This window comes from Cygnus olor, chromosome 9 (assembly GCF_009769625.2).
Source record: "Cygnus olor isolate bCygOlo1 chromosome 9, bCygOlo1.pri.v2, whole genome shotgun sequence".
Taxonomy (NCBI): Eukaryota; Metazoa; Chordata; class Aves; order Anseriformes; family Anatidae; genus Cygnus; species Cygnus olor.
In genome coordinates, this window is record NC_049177.1 from 26,789,482 (window position 1) to 26,795,996 (window position 6,515).

A 6,515-nucleotide genomic window follows, 5' to 3' on the forward strand; every position below is an offset into this window, starting at 1 on the left:
GGTTCATGTGCAGCTGCATGGGCAACATTTGGTCTTGCACTCTATCTTCAAGCGAGTGAAAACAGAAGAAGGCAAAAGACATGCTTCAGACTAGCAGTAATGCATGTAACCTTATTACATCAGAACAAATGGAACTCAGGCATATGAAAATTGAATATTAAATTTGCACTCTTAGAAGTGTAAGCCATACTATAAGCAATAGTTCTGGATAAAATATTTAGGGAAAAACAAATAGAACATTTAAGTAATTTAATTCTGTTTCAAGATAACTTTGAAATTTTGCCTTGATATTCCTCTGACAGATATTTTGAAAAGCTGATTTCTTCCTGTAGGATTTGAATAACGCAACTAAACTTAATTGTTTAGTTTCTATTAAGTTGAATGACGTAATAAAGAAATTACTGATGGTTAAGAATGGATCTAGTCTTTTGGGTGACAATTCAAGGTGTCATGGATGTTCAGAGACAAATGATAAAAAGGCATGATGACAAAATAGGGACTCTGGAACTATACGTGTTTTTTTCCCTAGGTTTAAATATATGTCATATTATAAAACAACTTAAATGATAATCCCACTTTCTTATGGATTTATGGATATTGCTTGAGGACAGACAGCAAACAAATAAACAAAAACTTAACAATCAATTCCTACCAAATATCTTGGAAAATCTTGCTGAGTTCATGCTTATAAGCCATGGAGCTGCTTATTTTGTTAAGGGTTGAAAAAAGATTTTGGTTATTTGGATAAAAACTAGTATGTGTGGGGTATACATTCAGAGCAGAAAAATGCTAAAATTGCAAAATGTTCCTAAGGTGAAGAGCTCCGTTTCACTGAGGAAAACAAATAAATTTAACTATTCTGTTCAGACTCCATTTCAGTCATGGGGAAAATGCAGGCTTATTTTTAGGCAAACAGAATCTATTGAGGTAGATTTTAATATGCTAGATAAGAGCAATGAAATACCTGAAAGTTACACCTGGAAACACTTAACCCTTTTTCTTGCTCCTGTATCTGTCCTCTCCACTTTCCAATGATATCTGTCTCTGATAATGAAAAATATTGAGTGTAGCTGACAGAAGACACAAAGAACAGTAGTATCTGGTTTCACAGCTTTTTCCATAGTAATCTTATTATTGGCTTTACCTAATCACTGACAAGGCTCAGTTGTCTTTACTTCACCTTTTGATTGTGATTGTGTCATATGAATCTACATTTCTGCTCTAACACAGGCTTGTGTCTCCTATTTTAGTGGCATAAATCAAAAGGAAAGATGCGTAATTTAGTTTTCATTGAACATATTGAATCTGCAACCCTCTTTATCCATAATCCAGATATTGGCATCTTCATCGCCCTGGCCAAGACTATACCATAACTTGACAACACAGCTTTTAAATGGGCAGTTTATTCATTTGAAATTGATGGTGTGAGTACCAAAGGCTAATAGTGTTTTGTTTGTTTGTTTGTGTTTGTTTTTTTTAAGGGTTAAGGCAGAATTAAATTTGATCTGTTTAGTCAAATCAGTCAAACCTGATTCAGTTCTAAATATGCTGTCACTAACAAGTAATGCCTATTAGCTAAAAACAAACAAAAAACCTACAGGATTCCTGTAAGGAATATTAACTGATTTGAAATCCAGACATACCTGACTGTTTTGATGGTGATGTTTGAGACAACATAGCTGTCTGGCTCTCCATTTGCAGAATACTGACTTCACCCCAACCATAGAAGGAGGAAGCGAGCCATAGAGCCAGGATAAAGATCACACCACGCTGGCAGATAGCTAACCCTTCTTTTCAAGGTTTCCTGTGCATGTGCTATCTGCTCAAATCTACACATAAAATACTCCATGGTGCACCTGGAAGTAAGCTGTGGATCTGAATTTATAAATGTCTGTTAGTGAGGAGTTAATGCTGAGATGTAGAGGTAGGAATGCCAGCATTATTCATTACAGCCCATGCGTTTTGCCAGAATATTAAGATGCTGTGTCTGGAGTAGGAATATAATTTGTTTAACCCATTGCAACTGGAAATAGCTCATTTTTGACCACAGATAATTGTGGGCAAACATTTGCAGTAAAAGACAGTGGAGTGCACCCACCTTTGCATTTTGGGGAGTAGTATTCCTCATGTAGGTAAAAGTGAGTCTCACTGAAGTACGATTTGCTAATGCACCTCCCTATTCTTCAGATGTTGGATGGCAGCTTTAATCCACATTGGAAAAGACTAGATGGCAGAGGAAAAATGAAGATCCACCAAACTTTGAAGGGTATTTACCTGCAAAGGTTTTAAAAGTCAGAATAGCAGCACGATTAAAGCACTAAACACATCACTTGTATTAGGGAAATATCATGAAATTGTGAAGTTTCAGTTCAATCTCCCTATGAGCCTTCATCGAGACTTCTTTTCAGAAAACTCCCTTTTTTTTCAGAATATTAATTTTTTGAATTTCCATTTTTAGGAAATTTTTGAAGTAAAAAATCAATTTTATATTTTCAATGCAATTTTGAGGACTTTGTGAACAGTCATAAGTTTTCAGCACCTTTAGTATGAGAAATGAGCTATTGTGGTTTAAAACAAGATAATATTCATGACAGCAAACTGTAGTTTTGTTACTTAAGCAATTAAGATAGGTACTCAGTTTTTTTAGGCCCTGTCTACCTACCAGAGGAGAGAGGCTTCTGTTCTTCAAACACTCTCTGAAGATACTAATGCAGATGTGGGAGACTCAGTCACATCAATTTATTTATTTATTTATTTATTTATTTGTGAGATTCTTAGGAGAAAGATGATAGGCGTATGCTCAGGCAGATGCATATATTAAATGTTCAGGTGAGGCTTGATAAAAAGGTGTAATTGAAAAATTGTGCATGTCAAAACTTTCTGGTTTGTCTTTCAATAAAAGCAACATGCACTTCTTTTGCAAATCAAGAAACAGTAATTCACAGTTGTCAAAAGACTAAGGCAAAGAAATGTTCGTATTTTTTACCCTCAAGTAAATAAGAGGATTTCAAGGATACTGATTATGTGCTTTTTCTCCTCCTCTGTTCAATGGTTATTTGAACACATATAAACCAAATAGTCCACGTATGCGTGAATAACTGTTAGCTGAGTATTAAGAAGTTACTTTGAATTTCAGTAGTATAAGAGAATGTAAATATTTTATTATACTTTTTAACCTCAGTTAATTTACAAATGAGGCATACGCAACCTCAACAAAACAATCTTTCCACTGAACACTGACTTTCTTCTGTGGAAAAGAAAAGAAAAAAAAATCCTTACAGAAGTTGTTCTGAGCACGTGATGCCAATCTGGGAAACTCATAAATTTCATCAAAAATTCGGTCATGTTATAAATGAAGATACAACTCAATCTGAATTTAGTAATATTTATAAAAGGCACGTAAACAGCGCTGGGTGCGCGGGGAGTCTACGCTCTACCAACACGCACACACAACCGTCGAACTTTCTAAATATGTAGAATATTGCTTTTACATATCCATAAGAAACCCGAGTAGGCCTATACATATGTACAATCAGAAAAGGTATCAATTGAAACATAAACATGGCAAAGTTTTCCGAATTCTGGCAAATTTGTTTAACAAACAATTTTGTTTGTTTAACAAACAATCCTTTAAGTCTATTACTATTAATGTCCACGACTGGGGAAGCATAGCTGGAGATGGTAATCCTGGTTGAAGTGCTCCCATATCTTCCACGACTTCATTAATTTTTCTCAGATCATATAACAGTCTCCATTTTCCATTCTTTTTCTTGATTACAAACACCGGAGAATTCCAGGGCTAGTCGTGGGAACAATATGCCTCGCTTTAAGTTGTTAAGCAACTCGGCCTTCGGGCCTTATGTATCCTGTTCCTCCCAGATCGAAGGGAAACAGATCCGGCTCCTTTTCAGGGCCTATACTTTTCAGGGCCTATACTTTTCAGGGCCTATACTTTTCAGGGCCTATAGGGCCTGGATCAAAAGGAACGTCCAGGTCACCAGGGGGCGTAACAGCAAAGGCCTGCGATGGCAGTAGGGCGGGGGGGGCGATGGTGTAGCAGAAGGATCGGTGGACGAGCCCGCAGCTCCCTCGCTATCTGGCAAACGAAACGTTTCTGATTGTGGTCGCACATGGCTCTTTAAGGCCTCAGAGATTGTTCGCCAGGTGCCGAGCAATCCCGCCGCAACCTTGTCGTTTTTAGTAGCAGAGTCCCACACCTTGACCTCAATTTGGTCCCATGTTTCAGGATCATAAACTGTCTGATTGTTAATAAAGGGAGTAAGCTGTAAGGTTGCCAGGACAGTCTTTGTTTCTAAGGACGTATGATTCGCCATAATGCGCAATTGCTTACCTTCGGCCAGCGAGGGGCAGTTGTGTGCACGGGTCCGCTTCTCTCAGCTTGAGCTTCTTTCCAGCTCCGGTGCGCCTATTTCCAGCGACTTTCTATACGAGCTTCTTTGAGCTGTTTGCTGAGGTTGGCCGAACCTATCTTCATTAGGCGATCAATGTCCCTGTTTCTGTCCTGGTCCCTGTTCTGTTAGCCTGTCCCTGTTCCTGTTGTTCATGTCCCTGTTTTTCTTCATGTCCCTGGTTGTTTTCTTCAGGTCCCTGTTCGGGTGCCAATTGTGGCGTAACGACCACACGGACACCACGGTTCTTTTAGGATCAGTAACTGCTACTATATTGATGATAGAACTTCATCATATCGTGTTGCAACCCATATTGAGGACAGGCTCCCTTCTTATACCATTCGCCCCACAGCAGTCCTTTTCCACTAACTCTTCATTGGTCAAACAACTTGGCCCAGCAACCAGCAAACCCCCAGCAACTTCCATGCCTTAACGGCTGGAGAACAAGCAACCCGAGACGGCATGGCGTCTCCTGAATCACCCTTCTTTGTTCCCTCTAAACTCTTTACATTCCTGATGGCCTCATCGTTAAGAGACCGATGTTATCACCAACCATGGGGCTTGTCGACCCCCATGGCCACACTCCCACATCTCCCCCTTCTTTATTAACATCAACCATCTTCTTGACACGAATTATTACTCCATATATCACAGTCATATTTTAAAAACTTGGCTTTGGTTCAAGTCTTTTGGACAGAAACAGAATTATCCATTTAATGCAGCTATTTAGAAAGTTTCAAAAGGCGATATTGTAAACTTCAATTTTCTGTCAGCAGCTGAACTTTTGTGTATGAATTATGATTACAATTGGTAATCTATCTGTATACCACAATCATGGTAAATAAAGTTTAGTTTTGTATGTTGTTAAAGGAAACCTGTTTCACTTTAGTTATCTTCTGAATCTTCTATCTTCTGGATAGAAGTCTTTTATCCAAAATATTCATAATTTTTTCTGAGCATTAAGAAAATAGCTTCAAAGAATATTGTATTTATTACACATATTTTAAGCTGTACAATGAAAAGTATAATTTTGAATGAGTGTACTCAGAGTGCAAGAAAAGAAAGCCGAAGTGACTGACAATTGTTTTTTTAATAGAAGTCTTTACAATTTGCAAGTTTACAGTTTGCCTGGTATTCCTAAAGCTTCAGACATAACCATAATATAATGGATGCATGCTTGAAAAAATGCTATTGCAAATTTCAGTTAGGTGCTTTTAAAAAGTCCTAGGTTTAAGGTCCAATTTGATTTTATTCAATTAAACTAGCTGATACAAAAGATCTGCAGAATTTGAATAAAACAGAAGTATAGCCTTCTGCACTGAGTAGTCAGTTTAAATAATGGTAACAGTTAAGATTATCTTGAGCTTTGAATATCTATTATGCTTTTAATCATTGAAGAATGTGTCTTATCCTGCTCAGTGATAGGGCAGGAGTAGGATAACATAAAAAGTTCATTCTGTGGAATTTCTGAGCCTCATTTCCATTTGAGTAGTACTGAAATTGCTTGGGAATGAAAAGTAAACATTCTTCCCCGCCACCACCCCACGGTTCCAATCCTTGAAGACCAGTCCTTGAAATCCCGGAAGACCATTTTATCTGTACCTGTATTTTCCATTCTTTGTACTAAAATTATATTTACAAGGGAACTGTGGTGGGTTAGAAGAGCTTATCCAAGTATGCATCAGTGTGCAAATGCTGCCGTGATAGCAGTAACCTCAGTCCTCCTTCTCACCAGTTTAGTGAATGCTGTACAAAGGGAAAACAAAGACATCTGTAGATTCAGAAAGAACGAGCTTAACAAGCAACAGAAAGTCTGCATTTGAAGGGCCTGCCTTGCTTTTAGTTATGTCAACAAGGAGCAGACACACCAGGGGCAGCTGTTGCCATTTAGAGCTTTTAACAGTGCACTTAAAAATTGCATTCTTCAGACAGACTTAACAGAAATTATTTTCTCAGTAGTATACAAGCTATAGAGACAGTGATAAAGACAACGAAGAATGTGATTAAACTTAGTTATCATCAATTCAGCTGCAAGATTTACAATCTGATAACAGTCTAAGCAGCAATTTGTGTTACAGTAGTTTGGCAAGAACTGAAAAAATTCCT